The 23,033-nt window shown below is 43.1% G+C and overlaps 1 protein-coding gene across 1 annotated transcript in view; it reads right to left on the bottom strand.

Moving 5' to 3' along the window:
* The window catches only part of COL21A1 (collagen type XXI alpha 1 chain), a 128,464-nt gene extending 109,446 nt beyond the window's left edge, over nt 1–19,018 (bottom strand). The window contains exon 1 of the mRNA XM_020781776.3: nt 18,886–19,018. The gene's annotated coding sequence lies outside the window, so the exon portion shown is untranslated. The remainder of the gene's footprint in view (nt 1–18,885) is intronic.
* Between the last annotated feature and the right edge of the window lie 4,015 nt (nt 19,019–23,033).

Genomic DNA, 23,033 nt, shown 5'->3' with positions numbered 1-23,033 from the left:
ACTGACTGGTTGGTTGGTTGGTTGATTGATTTGACTACTGTAGTGCTCATCTGGCTGCCAAGGCAACACTGGGCAGTCTACACATTAAACAAACGTGACATCAGAGAACAATTCAAAAGAATAAATACAATACAGTAGTTAAAAATCAGAATTAAGCAGAAATACACCAACAAAATTTAACTATTAATAATTAAAATGGTATAAAAGCAAGGAGGCAGGACTGATAATATAAATGTTAAGACCACCACTGTATTAGGATGTTAATAGGTCTGGGAAGATTCATATACAGTGGGGTCTTGACTTGAGAACTTAATCCGTATTGGAAGGCGGTTCTCAAGTCAAAAAGTTCTCAGGTCAAATCTGCATTTCCCATAGGAATGCATTGAAAACCATTTGATCCGTATCTGCTCTTTTCCGTCCATAGAAACTAATGGGAAGCTGCTATTCTGCCTTCGACCACTAGAGGGGGATATTTTGTTTCTTTTGTTCTTAGGTCAAGAAAGGTTCAGGGAAGGCAGGGAAAAGACAGTCCAGGCAGTACAGTACCAGGCAGTCCGAAGACTGTCTCCCAATCCACTCTCTAAACGCTGGGAGGAGTGAGGAAGCAGACAGGCACCCTTTTCACTGGCCAACAGTTAACTGAAAGTTCAAATTCTGCACTTTCCCTGCCTCCCACGTGGTTTTTTTCAGTTCTTAACTCAAATCTAAGTATGTAAGTCAAGTCAATATTTTCCTATGAGAGTGGTTCTTAAGTCAAAATGTTCTTAACTCAAGCCGTTCTTAAGTCAAGACCCCACTGTATAGCAATGAGTTGTCAAATATGAGAATAACAGAACCCATACTAGCATCCTTTCAATTAACATATTGTGGTGTCAAGTTTTATAACGAAACATAAGCAATTCATAGTGAATTACAAATAGTTACTGATTGCCCATGAATAACTCTGTTCCATTGTTTACTGGAAAGGGGGGGTGGATGGACTGGTTGGGATGTGATTGACTGAAAATTAGTGAAAACTGCTACGCTGTTTAAAACATGTTATCAAGAGTAGAACTAAAACCAGACAACTTCATTTTTAAAAGACCAGGAGAGAAAAAACATTTATTTTTGATATGACTCAACAGAGAGGCCACAGAACCCACAGACTCCTTGTCTACAACACAGGAAGTTTTTGTTGAGCGCCAATGTTTGAAGCAACGCAGAAGGTCTGCATTGCTAAAAGCCATTTGTTCTGGCAGACACCACCAACTATTGAATGCTACCCACTTCAAGATTATGCTGCGCTAGATAAAATGGGTAATTTCATCTGGTCAAAAAGCAAACACAAAAAAGGAAAGCCTTAACCACAACACAGAGGACCCCTGACCTGATAAGTATACAGTAATTTATCAGGAAACCATGTACTGTGCAGCATAGGGTGAATGAATTATGTAACATGCCAAAATCTTGCTGGTTCACAGTTTTGGCAGCAATATCCATTAAGCCAATGGGCCTGTGGAAACCATGATTTCATACTACTTATAAAAAAAAAAAGGAAAGAAATCCATAGATGTTATTTCTCCCTTTATCAAGGAACATGAGACTCCACAGGATTTTCCTTTCATAAATAAATCCAAGCAAAATAGAACAAGCTAATTAATGGGGGTAGGAATTGGCATAAGGAACTGTTCCAATACAACTGACAACGTGCTGGCTAACACGCTGCATATATGCTTTTAAAGAAGCATCTTAACTAAAAATGACTGCCTTGATACTAACGCAACCTAAAATGTTAAGCCAACATATTTTGGTGGGTGGGTGGGTGGAGGGAGAAGGAACACAGTTCAATGGGAGAAGATGTGCTTTGAATACTGAAGATCCCAGCATCAACTCCAGGATCCCATCACATTTAGACTCATTAGGATTCACCTCAGCCCAAGACTTTGGGGACGGGCTTCCAGTCAACACAGGAAGAGATGGCAATGAAAGAGATGCTACTAGGCTAAATGGACCATTGATCCCATTCTGCATGAGGCAGCTACAAAATGGAAAGCTTTTCAGTGTTTAGGTAGGAGTGCCCATTTTAGTACTTACAAAATGAAGAAACCATTGTTTAAGTTTAACAAAGAAACAGATAGTTAATCTCTTCTGCTTTTAGTCACACATTGTGCCATTTTGGACATAAAAAAGGCTTTGTTGATGTCAACACATGTTACTGACAGCAAATAAAAGATAAGGGCTATAATTCAGTAACTTCAGTAACATTATGCAAGAATTTATGCATGCCTAAACAAAGCTACAAGGGACGTGGTGGCGCTGCGGGTTAAACCGCAGAATCCTCTGTGCTGCAAGGTCAGAAGACCAGCAGTTGTAAGATCGAATCCACGCAACGGAGTGAGCTCCCATTGCTTCTCCCAGGTCCTGCCAACCTAGCAGTTCGAAAGCATGGAAAAAGGCAAGTAAATAAATAGGTACCACTTCAATAGGAAAGTAACAGCATTCCATGTCTAGTCGTGCTGGCCACGTGACCACGGAAACTGTCTTCGGACAAAACGCTCGCTATATGGCTTGGAAACGGAAATGAGCACCGCCCCCAAGAGTCGGACATGACTGGACTAAATGTCAAGGGCAAGCTTTACCTTTAAACAAAGCACCATTTCTAACAACATTCCAAGTACTGTACAGTGGTGCCTCGCTTAACTATTACCTCGTTAAACGACAAATCCACTTTATGACGAGGTTTTTGCGATTGCAATAGCGATCACAAAACAATGTTTAGATAGGTAAATTTTGCTTGACGGTGATCGGTTCCCTGCTTCAGGAACCAATGTTCCGGAAGACGGTGATTCTAAAACAGCTGATCGGCAGCTCTAAAATGGCCATCCACTGTGCAAAATGGTTCTCCGCTGTGCTTTAGGACGGATTCCTCGCTTTACAGGCACCGAAAATGGCCGCCCCTATGGAGGATCTTCGCTGGACACTGAGGTATTTAGCCCATTGGAACGCATTGAACTGGTTTGCAATGCATTTCAATGGGCTTTTTCGCTTAACAGCGATTTCAACGGAAAGAATTATCCTCGTCAAGCGAGGCACCACTGTATCTGGTTATCATCCAGTTAATATGATCACCACAACTGGGCAGAAATGACAAGAAAGAAGGGAACAGAGAGAGAAGAAATTTCGTTTACTTATTCGTCTGGTGGCATCAAGGTGCTTATGAAGCACCAGGAATGAAGGTACCAAGAAAAAAAGAAGACAAAGAAGCAGGACAAAGAGTGGGAGAGGCACAAAACCAGCTGGGAAGAGGGCTCTGAAGCTTTAACTTGGCAATGAACTTTTAGGGCAACATTTTCACATACGTTCCTCCCTTCTGACAGATATCTGACTCGCATAATACTTAAAAGTAGCCTATGTGCATGAGTGTGTATGTATGCATGTGTGTGTTCAACTGAACAGAACCTCAATCTGTTAAAGGAAGACTTACTATAATGTTAACTTAATAAAAAAAAATACAGCCAGCATCATGACAAAGTAGATATGAAGATTTTTATTGTTGTTATTATCCTAACTCATATTGTTAGAAACCACTATCATCCATTGAAACTGGAAAATGGGAGTTAGGGCAGGCAATAGGGATTTCTTCCTCAAAGAATCCACTGGCATAATTTTCAAACTGCCTCTGAAAATTATGTCAATCGGTATAAAATCTGCACTACCTTTTTTTGTCACAACCCAAGTCACATGACTCTTGTGTAATGAGAAAAAAACAGTCCCAGCATCTTAGCAATTCACCGCGGGAAATTAGCCAGTGGAGTTCTGTCAGAAGGTGTAACTAAGAAGATTCCAGCCTTTGCTCAGAACACCCCCTTGTGCCTGCTAGAGAATACGGTGAGCAATTCTGCCATGTTTCGAGGGTCTCCTGGTAGACCACACCTCCAGAATATTTGATTTGTTTTTCAGCTACTAGAAAAAACACTGGGCCTTTTCCAGTTAACTCAGTGGTCCCCAACCTTGGGCCTCCAAATGTTCTTGGACTTCAACTCCTAGAAATCCTGGCCAGCAGAGACAGTGGTGAAGGCTTCTGGGATTTGTAGTCCAACAACAGCTAGAAGCCCAAGGTTGGGGACCACTGAGTTAAGAAGCCCATTTTTGTAAGATAACTAATTGAGAAGCAGGGTTACAACAGGTGTAGAGGCTGCTCCTGAAAGTCAAGGGATGGGAGTCTCCAGATATCTGGAGGATGCACAGCCTTGTAACAGGGGATCAGGTTATCAACAACTGCTAGCCATGATGGCAATATAATGCCTCCTGTATTAGTGGCAGCATAAATTAGAGAATCTGAGATGCTAAGAGTGGCGCAGAGAATCTTTTCTATGTTCTACTTAGTTCTGAAGTCCTCGGTTGTCTTCACTGTACTGTAATTGTTCAGGCACCTGTTAGATGCTACCTGCTCCTTTGCCCTAAATTTCCTCAGATCAGTACTCAATCGTTAGAGACAGCAAATTACCTTCCAGTACTGGAATATAAACATATTGGCCTTAAATGCAATGTTTAGATATTAAGAGTGTGCCAGTGTTCATGCTGCAAGAATGCAATCAATGACAAAACATCAATGTTTGCCATTTTGGACAACGTTTTTAAATCTAAAAAATTCACTTTATCAAACTCTGAGAAATTGCCTTCAGCCATTCCACTTTTTGGTGATGCCCAAAACACAGGGCTCCTTGATAGGAAAACCTCAAGGTAATTATTTAGTAGACAAGGGGACATAGTTCTAAATTCTGACAGTGCTATACAGTGGTGCCTCGCTTAACGGGCGCTTCGTTTAGCGATGAAATCTCTTAGCGATGACTTTTTCAGAGCGTTTTTGCGCTTCGTTTAGCGATGGTCCCTATGGGCAATTTTCGCTTAGCGATGGTTGGGACCATGCTTCGCATAGCAATTAAATTTTTGGGTCCCCTGTTTCGTTTAACGATGGTTTAAACAGCCTCATGTTTGCCGTTTTTTAAATTTTTCTGTTATTTATAAAGTTAAAGTTTACTGTTTAAAATGTTTGAAATCATAAAGTGCACTTAATAAACCCTTTTTTAACCAAATTTGACTTTTTTCTGACTCTTTTTTAATTTGTTGTTGTATTTTTCCCCCCATTGAGATGCATTGAATAGGTTTCAGTGCATTTCAATTGAGGAACCGTGTTTCACTTAGCGATGTTTCCTATGACGATTTTTGCTTAAGGACGGCAATTCATTCCTATTGGAATGGATTATCCGGTTTTCAATGCATTTCAATGGGAAACCGCATTTCGCTTAGCGATGGAATCGTTTAGCAGTGATTTTTCGGAACAAATTAACATTGCTAAGCGAGGCACCACTGTATTTATTTTATAGTTAATATAATCTGGGTTTGTTCATGCACCAGGCACGCACCTTCCCTACCTCTGTGTGCTGCCACCCAAACAATGACCCACAAACCAGTGCACTGTGCTTCAGGTTGCCACTCAAATGTGTGAACATTGACTCTTCTTGGATTATCTCTCACACCAGCCCAAACTAACACCCAGTATTCCCTTTTACTGTTTGTGAAGGTGTATGCCTCATCAGAGGACATGGCGATTATGAATGACACCTCCAGGTCCTCCATCAATCAACAGGAAATTCAGAGTCAAACAATGAACGTAACATTTAACAGGAATTGTTTACAACTCTTCTCCACCAGCAGGCCAATGGCATCATTGTCCAATATACCATACAGTGAGGGCTTGGACACTCTCAGCTGCCCCTTCCTTATGTTCTGTGCTGTGCCAATTAGCCCAACCACTGGAACTGTCTCTCCTGATGCAGACAGCAGCGCTGATTTGGGGCCAAGTCCTTCCAGCTGACCCGTCCTTGTTTTAATGCCCATCAAATGTCTCACAGCTTAAGTTTAGTCCTTGGGGTTTCTTTGGACTCTTCCAGGCTGAGTTCTTTCAGATACAGGAAGGCTCCTCCTTGGTGGCGTATGCGTTGGGACCTCTCTCCTCACCTCCCCACTCAAGGATGTCTGCCCTGGCTTCCATCCTCCTCTCCTCCTCTCCTCCTCCCTTCATCCACTAATGGAACCCAGTTCCTCCTCCAGCATATCCTCCACTTTGCAGGAACTTTCCTTGGTGAACTCTTTCCCACTCCTTTCCTCTTCCCATTCTTCAGGGTTCCTCCATTATCCTGTCTCCAGTGAAGCATCCAATTCTGGATAATGTCCAGGAAAAGAGGGATCCAATCTGTGCCCCCCCCATACAGCCCTGGCAGGGACCTGGTAAGCCCAGTGAGATGGGGGGCAGGCCCTCCCTAGTTCTCTTGCTTACCCACTCACATCGCTACTTCATTTCTGCCACAACAAAAGGCTGGCTTCACACAGCCCCTTTTACAGTGGACCCTCTACTTAAGGAATTAATCCGTATTGGAACGATGGCTGTAAGTCAAAAAGTCTGTAGGTCGAATCTCCATTGACCTACAATGCATTGAAAACTGATTAATCCCACAACTGGCAGTTTTTATTCTATTTTTGTTCCATTTTGGTTTTTTTCTGGTCTGTAGGTGGATTCTCCGGCTGCACGTCGAATCTAAATTTTGCAGCCATGCAAAACATATATACAACACAGAATCACCACAGTCCCCTTTATGATTGTATGTGCCATCAAGATATCTCTGACTTATGGTGATCCTATAAATGGGAGATCTTCAACATGTCCTGTCCTCAACAGCCCTGCTCAGCTCTTGTAAACTCAACCATGTGGCTTCCTTTGGTTTAGGCAGTCACTCCATCTCATTTTTTTTTCTTCTTTTCCTGCCACCTTCAACCTTTCCCAGCATTATTGTCTTTTACAGAAAATCTTACCCTCTCGTGATGTGCCCAAAGTAGGACAGCCTCAGTTTCATCATTTTTGCCTCCAGATATTCAGCCTGGATTTGCTCTAAGAGCCACTTAGTCATCTTTCTGGCAGTACAGGGTAACCCCAAAGCTCCTATCCAGCACCAAATATCAAACAAATCCTTTTTTTCTCTCTCAGAATTCTTTTCTGCCCAGCTTTCACACCAATACATGGTGATTGGAAATACAAGAATGTGGATTATCTTGGTCTTGGTCTCCGGTGACACATTCTTACACTTGATTCTGTTTCCAGTTCCTTCATTCCTACCCTTCCAAGTCTCAATCTTCTGATTTCTTGGCTGCAGTCTCCATCTGCATTGATGATTGAAACAAGTTACACAAAATAATTCTCAATTTCTTCCTTGTTAACATTAAAGTTGTGGGGTCCTTCTGTAGTCATGGTTACAGTTTTTTCATGTTCAACTGCAGTCCTGCTTTGGTACTCTCTTCTTTCATTTTCACTAAAAGTCATTTCAAGTCATTGCTGATTTCTGCCAGTAAGAATGTACCAACTGCATACTGTATCTTGAATTACTGGTGTTTCTTCCAATGTTTACTCCTCCTTCATCTGAATCTAGTCTGGCCTTCCGTATGATACAGTATGTTCTGCATACAGATTGAATCAAAAAGGGGATAAAATAGACCCTTGTCTGAGACCATTGCCTAGAGGAAACCGTTCTGTCTCTCCTTCTGGTAGCTTCTTGTCCACAATACAGATTACACATTAGGACAATCAAGTGCTGAGGCACACCTATTTCTTTCAGAGCCTCTCATGATGCACGTAGTCAAAAGCTTTACTTCAATCTATAAAGCATAAACCAATCTTCAGAAATTCTTTGGTGTGCTCCAGTAGCCAACAGTTATTTGCAATACAATCTCAAATGCTTCTTCCTTTTCAAAATCTAGCTTGAACATCAGGCATATAAGATTAAAGCCTTTGTTGCAACAGTTTGAGCATCACTTTGCTCATATGGGAAATTACAGCAAAGGTCCTATAATTACTGCATTCCTTGGCATCTCTTATTTTGGGGGCTAAAATGCATATTGAGTGTTGCCAGTCTATAGGCCACTGTTTTGTTTTCCATATTTTTTGGCATATTCTTCTTAGAGTTTGTTCACCATTTTATTTCCAGCTGCCCCTCATCCATTGCAGTAGACCTATCTATCTTTATCATTTAGAACAGCCACAAGATCGATGGGCATTTACCCTTGCCAAGTGCAATATAGTACTATCGAACTTAGCGTAGGGCAGGTATATGGGTTTACCTACAGAACTGAGAGTCTGCCCGTGTGGTCAGGGAGAGGTTGAATCCCTGCAACATATGTTATTCTATTGTATTCTGTACAAAGATATCCGCCTGTCACATTTGAGCACTTTTCTCTCCTCCCATTCTAGATGGAATGATCTGAGGAAAATGCAACATCTTTTAAGAGGCAATATTAAGGAACTTACCTTGTCAACTGCTAGATATGTCTATGCCATTATGCAGAGATGTTGTAGTGTGCTCTGGCAGAATGAAAAGCACTAAATATGCATTTGGCCGGTCCCTGCCACCTGTTAGCCGTTGAACATTTTAGATGTATTTTATTGTGTTTTAAATTATGCAGTATGACAATAAAGGTTTCTGTCTGTCTGTCTGTTTTCCATATTTTTTGGCATATTCTTCTTAGGATTTTGACAGATTCATTATCTGTAGCTTGAAATACTTCCATCAGCATTCAATCTACCCCTGGTGATTCCTTTCTTCCTAGTGCTTTCAGAGCAGCTTTCACTTCACTTTCTAGAACTGTGAGTTCTTTCTCATAGGATTCCACTTCAGTCTGTCTTTTTTTTCACCCCTTTTGTATAGGCAGGGCTTGAAACATTTTAGAATGTCTCACCAGTCAGTCAAAAATTTCACCAGTCAGCATGATCGGACCAAAGCCTTGCAATTTATATTAACAAATTTAAACTAGGCACTTATTCACTTTTATTTCTACATAACAATGCATACAAACCCAAAATAAATTGTATTACGTACATGGAAATTACTGATTTATACCCTCAGACTTGGGTTGCTTTATTACCTGCGTGACTGTGGGGTCATGAAGCTTGTATTTTGAATGCCTTTTTTTTGAATGGCTCCAGCAAAAAATAAAACTGAAAGCAAAAGTGCCCCGCCTCTTAAGGAGCCACAGTTCTGTCCCACCCCAGCATGTGTTATTGTTCGGTTGAAATTGGGAGCAGTGAATCTCCATATTCTCCAGCATGGGACTACTCTACATTCTCCTGCAGAGCTATATCTCTATGTGCCGCTCAAACTCTCTTCTCGCAAGAAGAGGGCAGTTTTCCTTTTGCAATGGGATGGGAGGACTGCAGGATTAGAGGGAGATTAGAGAGAGGGGAAGGAGGCAGGGAGGGAGGGAGTTGTGACTCGTCCAGCAGCATTTTTCACTTGTCACAGATGAGTGGACAAGTGCATTTTTCAAGCTCTGTGTATAGATCTATAGTACGTTTCCACCTTCTCTTCATCTTATTCTAGTCAGATAGCGTGCTTCCCTGTTAGTTATTCAGCATTTCTAATCCAGGTTTAGTCTTCCCTTTAATTTCTTGGCTCTTCTGGAAGAGATCTCTTTTGGCACCGGAGGCAGAAAAATGTACAACTGCCTTTTCTTGGAAACAGTATACTATACTCATTCTCCTTTCCACTGGTAATTCATTAATATAACACATTAAGATATATGAAGGGAGATTCTAGCATTACTTCCTGTTTAATAACTCTGAACTCTCTGAACTCTGAACTCTAAGAGCAATATTTATAGACGCTCAACACCCTTTTTTTCCAGCTTATATCAGAGCTGGGTGACAGCTGGGTCTCCTGGCCTGAGTTCACAGGACTGATCCTTTCCCACTTGGAAAGGTGGCTGGCGCGGTGGCCGAGTGTCTCTCTGCCTTGCCCTTTGAGACTCTGAGCTGTACCCGGACCCCAGTCCAGTGATCTTCCTTGTATTTATACTCTGAGTCTCCTGGAAGGTCAGGTTCCCCCAGGAGATCTTCCTCTACATGGGAGCCCTTGTTGGGTTCTCTACAACAGTGGTCCCCAACCTTGGGCCTCCAGATGTTCTTGGACTTCAACTCCCAGAAATCCTGGCCAGCAGAGGTGGTGGTGAAGGCTTCTGGAAGTTGTAGTCCAGGAACATCTGGAGGCCCAAGGTTGGGGACCACTGCTCTATAACATCCCCCCCACCCCCAGGCTCCATCTTCTTCCTCTATTACTACTTATGTCCAGCAACTTGCTTCCTGTCTAGACTCCCTGTCCCACTCTTTCCTTCCTTTCCCCTTACTGCCCCCAATGCCTCCCCTTGCATCCAGGAGTGCCCAAGAGCCCTCCTTCCCCATTTCTCTAGGGATCGCTCTTCCTGGCCCAGATTCTCAGCTGGAACGTCCCCCTCCAGGGCCTCTGTCTGGGTTCCCTGCATTCGTGTCCAGGGTTCTTAGGACAAGTTAGCACCCATTCAGGACAGGGAGTCTCCTGAGTCCACAGAGGAAACTGATGTCTGAAATTTCCCAGAAACAGGGAGGTGGCGAGACGGCCTGCCCGTAGGGTCACCTGTGCCACTGTCGTCTTCCTGACGATGCCTAGTTCTGGGCTTGTGGATTTGATCAGAAAGTTCCTCTTGTTTTATCGTATCATTTGCAAAGCTTTCCCCCAAAGTGCTGGTCTCATGTGTCTCGGAAATGGTCTAGCATGGACAAAACATTTTAAACTTCTGTTGATAACCTTAAAAGACTCTTAGTGTCCAAAGCATTATGCTAATGTCAAAATATAAAACACTATGACCCAGTGGCAGCCTGAATGTATAAGCACAAAACTGCCTAGCAGGACCTTAGCATAATAGCCAGTGCACAACTATCTACAGAGATGTGATGATTCCTTTTTTTTGTAAACCTGCAACTGTCCGAAGCCTTAGAAAGACATTTTATGACTACCAATACACAGTGTTCTGGAAACCTGAGAGGAACATAAAATGTTCTCCATGCCAAAAAGCTGACATTTCTAAAGGTGGCAAATGCATTTTCATGCGTAAATGGGAGTTTATTTAAATTCAGCAGCAGCACTTGCTTGGAAATGTTAGAACAGTGCCCAGAAGAGAAAGGTGGGTGGAGGAGCTTATTAAAAAGATTATAGGCATTCATAGCATGCATGTACAGTACTGTATATCTAATGGAGAGTTCTTTGGTCCTGTGAATATTGGTGGTCTAAGATCCACTGAAGACTGAAAGACTTGCTTTTGCATTCAGCTATAGGATTGTGCCATGAAACTCCTTAAATATGTTTCACTGGAGCACAAAACAGATGTATATGTTAATTATGAATCTCCCCCACCCACTCACCCACTTTGTAAAAATACTTACTGGAGACTGCTCTCACCAGTCAGCTCTAGCCAGCACAACTCCCACCACATTTACCACCACATTTAATCAGCATCACCAACAATGAGAAATACTGGGAGCTGCAGAGCAATATGTGGAAAGCTGCACTTGGCCCCACCCCATATTGCCAATAGTATGTATTACAGTCATCATTATTGTTTCAACTTATATGTTGCCCCGTCATGGTTAGAGCACTCCCTGGGTGGTTTAGAATATAATTAAGTAAGGAACACTTTGTTCACACCCCAGTGAGCTGAGTACTCATTTTACCAACGAGTTGGAAAGATGGAAAGCTAAATCAACCTTGGGCCAGCTACCCGAACCCGTCAGGATTGAACTAAGGTAGCGAGCAGAGGCTTGACTGCAGTACTGCAGTTTAACCAATGTGCCACAAGGATCACTACTGTTTTCCAATACAACATATATAGACAAATTCAAATCATGTCGAAAAGAATTCAAGGTGATTTGTCTTTACACAGATCTCCAGGATCAAAAAATCAGAACTTCTGCCTTGTAAAATATTAGACACATTTAGTCCAGTCGTGTCCAACTCTAAGGGGCGGTGCTCATCCCTGTTTCCAAGCCAGAGAGCCTGTGTTTTGTCCGAAGACAGTTTAAATGGTCACATAGCCAGCACGACCAGACACGGAATGCTGTTACCTTCCCACCGAGGTGGTACCTATTTATCTACTCGCATTTACATGCTTTCGAACTGCTAGGTTGGCAGGGGCTGGGACAAGTGACGGAAGCTCACTCCGTCGTGTGGATTCGATCTTACGACTGCTGGTCTTCTAACCCTGCAGCACACAAAGGCTTCTGCGGTTTAACCCACAGCACTACCACGTCCCTATTAGATCTGTAAGAGGTTGGTTTTCTTCCATACTGTTCTAAGGACAGAGTATGGAATTTTTCTTGGGATTTCTTTTAAATGGTGCCAAAAAAAAAAATTAAGAAATGTGTTTTAAAGGAAATACAACATTCTTAATGCAGATGAGTTACAACATAATGACTACTACAAATGTTATTTTTCCATGACAGCAACACATATGAGTGTCTGTTCTATGCATCGTTTACTCTGCAAAATAATCCAAAAAAAAGAGTTGTTTTTATACTATTCATGAACCATTCTGGAACGTTTTTTTAGTATTGTGCCAAAAGAATAACTCAGTTCATGACATCTTTGATCTTAAAGTTCAAAAGTAGTAGAACACCGTTTGCTGTATGCTACTACCCAGAACCACATCTGGCTTGTACTTCCCCCCCCCCCCACTTCCACTGTTCTCCACATTTCATTTTTAATGCCACAGTCAACCAATCTGTCTTGAAAATGTGTGGCATTTTAACATATTTGACATTTGATGCAAAGAGCTTTCTACTGTGTACAAAACATTAGAAAAAAGATTCACTAGGAAATTCCTCTCAACAGAATTTGAAGTTTTAAATTTTTAATAGATTTTTTTGACAATTTAATTTTTAAAAAATCCTTTTAAAATTTAAATTGCGATTTAAATTTATTTTTTAAAATCATTTATTTTTATCCACCCTGAAAACTTTGCATGCCGTTCTATTATTCTTTCTTTTCTTTTTAAGGGTTTAATAAGATACGTGCACCTGTTGATGTATCATGGGGTGGGAGACATGCAGCCCTCCAGATGTTGTTGGACCACAACTCACAGATTCCTCACTAGTGGCTATGCTGACTAATGCTGACAGGAGCTGCTGCCTAACAACATCTGGAAGGCTACCACTTGGCCCATCCTTGATGTATCAGTCTGAAGCAAACAGAGAAGGTGGGCCATCTTAATCTACTTGTGTTGTATGCTATTCTCACCAAACACCACCCCTTCCCTTCTTTTTTGTTGCCCCTCTTAAGGAAAAAATACTGGTACAGATGAAGTTTATACAACTCAAGTTTATAGAGCTGAAAAAAAAAATAAAAGCCATCTCAGGCATCCCTTTGGCCAAACTGCAGAACTGTGAGTCTACCTGACACCACTGGCATAAAATACAGTATCCAGGTTGCAAAAAGATCATAAACACAGAACAGATGGGCTACAAGGTCTGCTAGAAAAAAACAAGCCAGCCACATCAGCAGATTCATGAAAATGAGTCAAGACACATATTCCAGGAAAAGAATTCCCACCTATTCACACCAAAACAAAACTCAGGGTCACTGAACAGTATAACCTAAGGAAAAGTCTGCCCTGAACCCCAAAGGATCACTGGTCAACCCCAGATAATTTCCCAAACCCATGAGGTGATCTCCACAAATGCTTTACTTGTAGAGATGGGCATAAACCGATTGGCCCAGTTCATCTAAATCTGTACATCCAGCACCACAGCTACTCAAACAAGGAGATGCAATCATAGAATCAAAGAAACTTGAAGCTGGAAGGGGCCTACAAGGCCATCAAGTCTAGCCCCATGCTCAATACACGAATACAATCAAAGCATATCTGCCAGGTGATTATCTAAGTTTTTATTGAATGCCTCCAGTGTTGGAGCACTCACCAACTCCTGAGGTAACTGGTTCTGCTGTCACACTGCTCTAACGGTTAGGAGGTTTTTCCTGATATTCAACCAAAATCTGGCTTCCTTTAGCTTGAGCCCATTGTTGCGTGTCCCGCACTCTGGGATGGTCGAGAACAGATCTTGTCCCTCCTCTGCATGACAGCCTTTCAAATATTTGAAAAATGCTATCATATCACCCCTCAGCCTTCTTTTCTCAAGGCTAAACATGCCCAGTTCTTTCAGCCTTTCCTCATAAGGCTTGGTTTCCAGCCCCCTGATCCTCCCTGTTGTCCTCCTCTGAACTTGTTCCAATTTGTTAGCATCCTTCTTGAAGTGCCGTGTCCAGAACTGGACACAATACTCAAGGTGAGGCCTAACCAGTGATGAATAGAGGGGGACTAGCACCTCATGGGATTTGGAAATGATACTTACCAGTATATTAATGCAGCCTAAAATAGCAGTGCCCTTTTTTGTAGCCACATCGCATTGTTGGCTCGTATTTAGCTTGTGATCTACGACAATTCCAATTTCGCTCATAGCTTTGCTGAGCCAGGTATTCCCCCATCTTGTAACTGTGCAATTGGTTTCTTTTTCCGAGGTGCAGGACTTTGCACTTATCCCTCTTGAATTCCATTCTGTTGCTTTCAGCCCAGTGCTCCATCCTATCGAGGTCACTGGGATAGGGATACAGTCATTAAGTGGTTGTCCGCCAAAGGAAGTGGGGAAGGGAAGCCCAAGCTCCTCCCTGGACTGGACAGCTGCCCTGGAGGCTTCCCTAGCCAGTGCATGCTAGCATGTGAGCGGGGTAGTCGGCATTTAGACAAACCAGACCAAATCCATTCATGCCCATCTCTATTTACAGTACTTGCCAAGCTGCAGTAGCACCATCCACCCCTACCCACTAGGTGTATCAAGTTAGGATGTGACTTGCAGTAGAGCCACAACAAGTAGCAACTCTGCCATGATGACTTTTGTTTTTCAGTGCAATATTGTATTGAATCCGAATGTTTTCTTCTCTTTTCTCAGAGCCTGTTATTTCCCGTTACTTTCCTGTTGCATTTCACATTTTTGTCTACCATGTACTGGGCGGATAGGTTCGTGACCTTGGGCGGGGCGGCGGAGTTTGATTCCCCATTGCGTTTCCCATGAGAAGAGCCAGTCTGTGTAGCCCTGGAGAAGCTGCATGGTTCTAGCATGCCACTAAAAGAAGTCATCTAAAGCCATCTCTCAGGACTTAATACAGAGGAAACACCGGCAAATGGGGTCCTGAATTTGAAACAACTTAATAATACATAACCCATCTCTATGTCTTTGCTACATATCTGGCTGTGCAGCCAGAGGCTGGGAGTTCAATTCCCCGCTGTGCCTCCTTGACAGGGGCTGGACTCAATGATCTACAGGGTCCATTCCAGCTCTGTAGTTCTCAAACGATGATGAAGATAATGAAGATGATGATTTTGAATTTAACACAGACAAAGCGCAAAATATTAGTAGTCTCTTTTACCTTAAAATAGATAAAATTAAACAGCATTATTGCAAGTTTCTTTTTCTTGTTTTTAAACATTTGGCAACCCAGTATTCTTTGGGCACAACATTAAAAGAAGTCCTATTAGGTCATTTTGCCCTGATCTTGCCAATACCATTTTCCTCCTAACACTATATAGATCAGTGTCCTGCTCAGTCCAATTCTAAATGTTATGAAACTGCATGTAATTTTGCCAGGATTCCATATAATTTCCTACAACTGTACTAAGTAGCCAAGGGAACTCCCTAGGCAGGATTTTCCAAATGATGCACAAAATATGCTATTGACCCAACAACACAATTATCTAAGGGCCCATTTTTCATTCTAGAGTTTTATATCAGAAAAGCTACAGTCCTTTTTTTAAAAGAACTACAGCCAAGATCTAAGATTTGTACTTAAAGCTTTCTAGTAGCAATGCATGGAACAAGGACTTGCACAAGCATGCTTTATCTAGAGTAGCACTCTTTATCTAGAGTGCAGTAGAACAACAAGATCTTGCTATAAAAATAGTGCATATGCAGGGGTGAAGAAACAAGTTTCCATCTTTCTCCAAGTCTAGCTCTTTGTGCTACCCTTTGCAGGAAGAACATATTACTGTATTTTTATTTTTAGAAAATGTTAATTAACAGGCTTTTTTTAAAGATCACCTGACAAAGGACCCTATGCCTCAGCTCTACAGTATTTTACTTATCTATCTATCTATATTTATTTTCTGTGCTATTTTTCTCCCCATAGAGGATCCAAGGTGACTCACTACAATCCAGACAAGATGTAATTAAGGCATGTTGCACCATGGCCAGATGGGACATCTCAAGGAACAGATGCAGCTGGTGCACCAGCTTCAGCTGTGAAAAGGCATTCCTGGCCATCACTGAGACTTGTGCATCCAAGCTCGGGGTTAAATCCAGCAGTCTACTCGAGGTGTGAACTTGATTTTTCAGGAGGAGTGTAACCCCATCTAGTACGGACCACATCCCTCTCTTCTGATTTGCCTTGTGAATAACCAGGAGCAGCCCAGTCTTATCTGGATTAAGTTTCAGTTTGTTCGGCCTCATCCAGTCCATTACTGACAACAGGCACTGGTCTAGGTACAGAACAGCTTCCTTGGAATTGAATGGGAAAGAGAGATAGAGTTGGGCATCATCAGCATACTAATGGCACCAAAACCCAAAACTCCAGACAACCTCTCTCAGAGGTTTCATGTACATGTTGTATAATATAGAGGACAGAATTGAATCCTGGGAGACACCACAGGCGAACAAGGTGTCGAGCAGGATTCCCCCAACGCCGCCTTCTGAGTTCATCCATCAAGGAGGAATTAGAACCACCCTAAGACAGGACCTCCAAGGCCCATCCCATAAAGGTGCCCCAGAAGGAGACCATGGTTGGTGGTACTGAAAGCCGCTGAGAGGTCCAGAAGAATCAGCAGGGGCACATTTCCCTTGTCCAGTTCCCAGTTCAGGCCATTCACCAAAGCTGTCTCTGTTCCATAGCCAGGCCTGAAGCCAGTCTGAAATGGATCTAGACAGTCTGCATCGTCCAGGAACCTGTTGAGCTGGGATGCCACCAAACCCTGCCCAAAAACGGAATGCTGGAGACTGGCCGATAATTATTCAATGAGGTGGGATTCAAGAAGGTCTTTTTAAGCAAAGTACTTACTCCTGCCTCCTTTAGGCATGCTGGTACCCTGCTTTGCTGCAAGGAGGCATTCACCACTCCCTTAACCCACTCAACCAGTCCCCCTCTGGCTGCTTTTTATAAGCCAGGAAAGGCAAGTGTCCAGCACATGGGTGGTGGCTTTCAGTTTTACAACATTTACCAGTACAAGGCAAACCTAGTTTCCAGAGTCCTTAGAAAGAGACCCTCCTGGTCAGTCAAAAGACAGATCAAGAGATAGGGACTCAGTCTGTACTGGATGGGTCATCCCTAACACTCAAATTTTCAGCTTGTCCTGCACTTCTAGGATTTAGGCAGTAAGTGGGAGGACAGTCGCACAACTAAAGCTAGTGTGCCAATTGTGCTCATTCTGGGAGATGGGTGATCGGATTACAGTGATACAGCAGGACCCCCTACAGTATCCATGAGATAGGTATCATGGTTTCACTTATCTGTGGTTTGCCATCGTCCTATATACAACAGACAAGGATGCCCCCTTGTGGCTTTTGCCCCATCCCCGTGTATGTTGTCTCTATGGCCCCCTCATATCAGAAGTTTCAGGTATCCACAGTGTTCAGGGGTCCTACTGTACATGCCTAAATTACTTCCTACTTGGATTATTTTAGTGCTGTGGTGGGAGGACTGCCCTCTGAAAAAATGTTTGGAGACTTCAAACAGACAAACCTCCTAAAGATAAACTGTGGAACTCACTATCACAAGATAGACTGGCAGCTGCCAACTAAAATGATTTCAGTCAGAAAGGACCAGAGGCATTCATGAAGCCACAAAAGGCCACCTGTTGTGATGGCTGTTGCCACCTAGAAGATCAGAGGCAACATGCTTCCAAGCATCTGCTCTTAGGAAACCAAAGCAGCAGACCTTTTTTTCACATACTGTCTCCACAGGCATCTGGCTGGCTGGCTGCTGCAGGAAACAAGATGCTAGGCTAGCCAGGTCTTTGGTCTCAGTTAGCAAGGTTCTTTGTAAGTACACTACCCATGTCTACTGAACTGCCTTGCCCTGATCAGAGAGAAGAAAAGACAGCTCACCATCCCCACCTGTGTTTTTTCTAGCTGAAATATCTCCTCAGTATAGCGCTTGGAGACTAGTTACTTGCCCCTGAACTAGAGTTTGGAAGAGTTACTTTTTTTGGAGGGGGGGGCTGCACCTTCCAGAATGCTCCCAACTCGAATGACCCCTGGGTACGCTTGCCAGGGATTCTCGGACGTGTAGTCCAAAGAAACAACTGTTCCAAGCCCACCGCTGCTGCCAACGCAGAGCTTAGCAGGAGAGATTAAAAGCACGCAATTCATTGAACCAAGTGATTCCACATTTGAGAAGTTTGCCACAACTTTAATTGAAAAAACGCTCTTAGCAGCATTCCTGTGTTTGGCTAGCATCCTGAGCAGCCCTGGAGAATTGAAAGCAGCTTGTTATTCTTAACATACCCAACCAAAAGCCGCCCCCCCCCCCCCAGCCTGAAAGTACAGATTCGTCGAAAGCAGTCCTCCGACTTCGGAGTAACTCCGGGCCAAGCCCTGTGACAATCACTCCCGATAGGGCTGAATGTGGTCAGCAGCAGGGAAGGCAGCAATAAGCAGAGCGGAGCGAAGGGGCCACCGGACCACCAAGCCCCGAAATGCCCCATCCAAGAGATCCTGCTGGAGCAATGAAAAAGCATAAGAACCACACGAAGGCAGACCCCAAGGAGAGGGGGGAAAAACAATCCAAGCCGTTTTTGTCTAAGCGATTAGCTTTGCTGCTGCACACCAGCAATAATCTTCCTCCTAGGGCAAAATTTGCAAGAGCTGCACTGAACAGGGAAGGCTGAGAAAAAGCATCCTTCAAGTTTTGCAGCCTGCAAATGTCAAAAACCGCACCGCGTCTCTCCTACCTGCTTCACTCTTCGCCACGAGGCCAGAGGCTGATGCTGCCGTAGGCGGGAAAGTGCGTCCCAAGTTAGCTCCAAGTGGAGACCAGAAGGTGATGCCGAAAGGCGCGCGAAGGAGGTAGTCCGAGCAGGCGGGCTCTCAACCGGGCGAGCCTTCTCTTCCAGAATCCCAAAGGGCGGGCGGGGAAGAGGTCGTCCACCCCTCTCTTTCCCTCTCCGGCACCGACAGCTACAGGGCGCGAAAGGCAACGAGGCTCCCGCCAGCTCCGCGCAGCTTTTTTCTTTCCAGGCATTTTGGCGAGGAGGGTGGAGCCTGCGAGATAAGAAACCCCGGGCAGAAAGAGAGAGAGAGAGAGAAAGAAGGGAAGGCGGGCGGCGCTTCTCGCCGGGGCGCCTCCCTGTGGAGGAACCGTAACTCGAAAGAAACGGACGGAGGGGAACTGAGGAAGGGGGGGCGAGGGATGAAATCTCGAGGACTTGGAGGGGACACAAAACACACAACCCGAACCCTTGAGTTTATGTCATGCCTCGAGCTGGTGCACATGATGGACCGCTGGGCGTTATTTGCCAACATTGACGCACTGAATACATTCACCTCAGCTTCTCATTGTACCCCTCAGGCATTGTGCCCATGGCCGGTCCATCTATACTTGCACACACACACCCAATAAACAGAACCCTGGTGGGGGAGGAATCAGAGATAACTCGCCTCAGAAATCAGCTCTAAGGAAAGCTATGCCTGCTTAGGATGCAGCTCCACGAATCTTATCCCCCGTGTAGGGGCTGCCAGAGTGGACGACGGTGAATTTTGGGAGTTGCAGTCCAAAAGGGTAACTTTTCTCTCTTCAGCGAATGAGGTTAACTAGCTGTTTACCAGGGACAGGCCTGATAGGTTCTCAAACTGGGGTCCCCAAATGTTCTGGGACTGCAATTCCCAGAAGTCTTCACCACTGTCTGTGCTGGCCAGGATTTCTGAGAGTTGCAGTCCAAGAACATCTGGGGACCCCAGTTTGAGAACCACAAAGGATGCTTCACAAATTCACACAATCCCCTAAGGAGAATTCTTCATTCTTTAAGATTTGACACCTTTGTGAATGATTGTGTATGTTAAATTGCAGGTGCATCTGTAGTCTTTCCAATTCACATGTAAGATCCGCACGCAAGGCATACTGTATGTGCATAATCTGAATGTGGGCTTACTCGGACCATACGCAGAATGCAAAACAGACACTTCAATTTGGAAGAGAGAGTGTCAGTGGTGGCAATCCAGCAGCCATTTTTGTGGAGCCTCAGTTCAGTTACTTGAAAAAGATAACAACTTACAATTTGGGGCGTCAAGCCCTCATTCAGATAGTTTCTATTTGCCATTTTTAAAGTAACGTTGTGTCTCAAAATTATCTGAATGTAGCTGCATAGGCCAGCACCTGAACCATGTGATTTTCTTCCTCCGCTGTTTGTTGAGGCCACCCTTTGTAACTAGAAAAATAACTTTAAAAAGTACTGGGGCTTACGACTGCAAAAGCAATTGAAAGTTTAACGTTAAACTGCAAAAGGAACAATGCTATCCCTTGTTAAGTTCCAGTCAGAGTACCTCATTTGCAGTTTAATTGGAAAAAGCTAATAATTGTAGTAAATAACTTCTTTTTGGTAAGAAGTTATTTCTAAGCTCAACCACAGGTCATTTCTTTCTCATATGTGTCATATAACTTCTCTTCTAATCCTCAGCTTCTGCTGAGTGTGGTAGAAGACATGACTCTGTTGAAGTAAGACTCCAAAGTTAACTGTGGTTAGGTGCCCTATTCAGTACATGCTAGGGAGAGGGCCTTTTTCTCCTCAATAGCAGCACAATGCTTTGGCCTTGCCAGGATAGTCTCAGTTTAAATTTGGATCTGAGTAAGCCTGCAAGGGATGATGATGAGTGTTGCTAGCATGCTTGTTTTCAATCACACTGCTGGAAAATATGGGAGACATCTCTTTAAATGTCCCTCCACATTTGAAAATTTCCCTGCAAGTAGAAAACTGTAGGGAAATCTTCTTTCTTTTGTGCTGGTTTTCTACTTTCAGGGAGTTTGTTTTTTGTTTACAGTACTACCCTGTTTCCCTGAATATAAGACCTAACCTGAAATTAAGCCCTAGTATGATTTTTCAGGATGCTCGTAATATAAGCCCTACCCCCCAAAATATGACCCAGTTGAGTGAAACCCCACCCTCCACAATTGTGCAGCAATCAGAAGAAGATGACATGACTGTATTTGAATAAATGTAGATTGCCGTACATGAAAAAATGAGACACCCCCTGAAAATAAGCCCTAATGTGTTTTTTGGAGCAAAAACTAATATAAGACCCTGTCTTGTTTTGGGGGGAAACAGGGTAGTTTAACACAAGGGTCACATTCAAAATTTCAAGCCTAGTCTGAAGTGCTACATCCTATTCCACCACTCAGCAAAACAGCCAATAAGAACAGTGAATGATTTCTGTATGAATAAAAAAAAATAAGTTTGCTGTTGTGGATATGAATTTGCAAATGATAAAAACATTCCTATCAATGGATGTGTTTGCATCTGAAGTAACTTATACCACAATCTTAAAAACATTTCTTTGGGATCATTAACTTTGCATTTATCATCAAAGTTATTTTAATGTTTTTATCTTTATATTTTGTAAGCAGCCCAGAGTAGATTCCCGAATCTAGATGGGCAGGGTAAAAATGGAACAAACAAACAAACAAACAAACAAACAAATAAAAGCTACATTACAAACCAGTCCTGTGAAGTTAGATGTTTCTTAGATGTGTTGAAAATCTGAAAGCTGTGGACAATCTAACTGCACTGACGTGCAGTTCACATAAGTTTACTACCAAGTAAGCATGCCTTAAAGTCAAGCTCAGTGACTTAAGGGATAATAGGAATCAGTAAGGCCATAAAAACATAAAACTGGGCTGCATGACAGTTTTTTTTTTACTACATGCAAGGAGCTGGCTCAAAGAGTAATAATTGAGCCATCAGAAAGGAGAATGTTCCTCCATGCTCACCCCACCAAAAAGAAGCTGGTATGCCATGTGCATGTAGAGTTCACAACCTACACAATTTTGAGTTACATGTGCACAGGTTGAGACACATAGAAATGTAGCGCAATGGAAGACAGAGTATGCCACTCACTGAATGGACTACATCAATATGGACCAAACCGCCCTGCTATGGTTAGTTCCATTTATATCAGCTTGAGCCTCCTTTCACATAAGATACCAGTGATGCTTAGTGAATAAAAGCAAGCACACTATAATTTTGATTAACCTGATTTAATTTTACACTGGTTGGTATCAGAATACAGAATAAGCCTCAGTAAGCCCAGATGTCAAATTATATTTAATTAAATTACTCAAGTATGGAAATAATATCTGTTTTCCCCCTCTAAGTCTAAATGTGGTGGTTAGATGAAAAATATCTGGTTATTCCTCAATTACTTTAGTTTCTTGGCCAAAGTTATTTGGATGGAAAACTTCTGTGGAAGAAGCTGCAATGTAAAGTTTAAGTCAATGTCAGCTAAAAATAAAAGTTGTGTGAGTGATTCCAGCAATGCACTGTGCCAGATATTTAAAGTGGTGTTCTAAAAATCGTGCAAAATATAAGAAAATACAGTATAATTTATATATAAACTATAACTTCAGCTAAGTTGTGGGTTCCACTACTAAAAATCAGAATAGCTAGCAGAGCACAGCTCCTTCTTTGGAAAGAAATCACATCCATGCTTGTGTAATTGCTGCCAGAGGCACCCTCAGTGGTAGCAGTGGCTGTTGTGTCTCCAAGCCATGTCTCCAGGGGCTCCGGGTTGTGAGAATAACCAAGAACAGACTTTATTTTGACAGATGAGACAACAGAAACAGGATCACCATTTTTAGTTCCCACCATGAGCTTTTGGAGGAGGGTGAATTCCCTGTACTACCCCCCGCCCAAGGAACGTCCTTTCCAGAGGGTACCCTGTTAAGGCCACAGAGTGCCCTGAGAGTCCCAGCCTTGAAAACCAGGAGGAGGCATCTCAGCCCTCCCCCAAGTCCTGTACATCCAGGTAGGGGGTACTGGTACCCAATTCTTTGTTCCTCCTGAAGCCTCCTCTGACTCTCACTCTGTTGCTTTAGTTGTCAGTGCCACAG

Source organism: Pogona vitticeps, chromosome 1, assembly GCF_051106095.1.
Source record: "Pogona vitticeps strain Pit_001003342236 chromosome 1, PviZW2.1, whole genome shotgun sequence".
NCBI classification, from domain to species: Eukaryota; Metazoa; Chordata; class Lepidosauria; order Squamata; family Agamidae; genus Pogona; species Pogona vitticeps.
The sequence above is the reverse complement of the archived record's forward strand: the minus strand, read 5'-3'. Positions and strand labels throughout refer to the sequence as shown.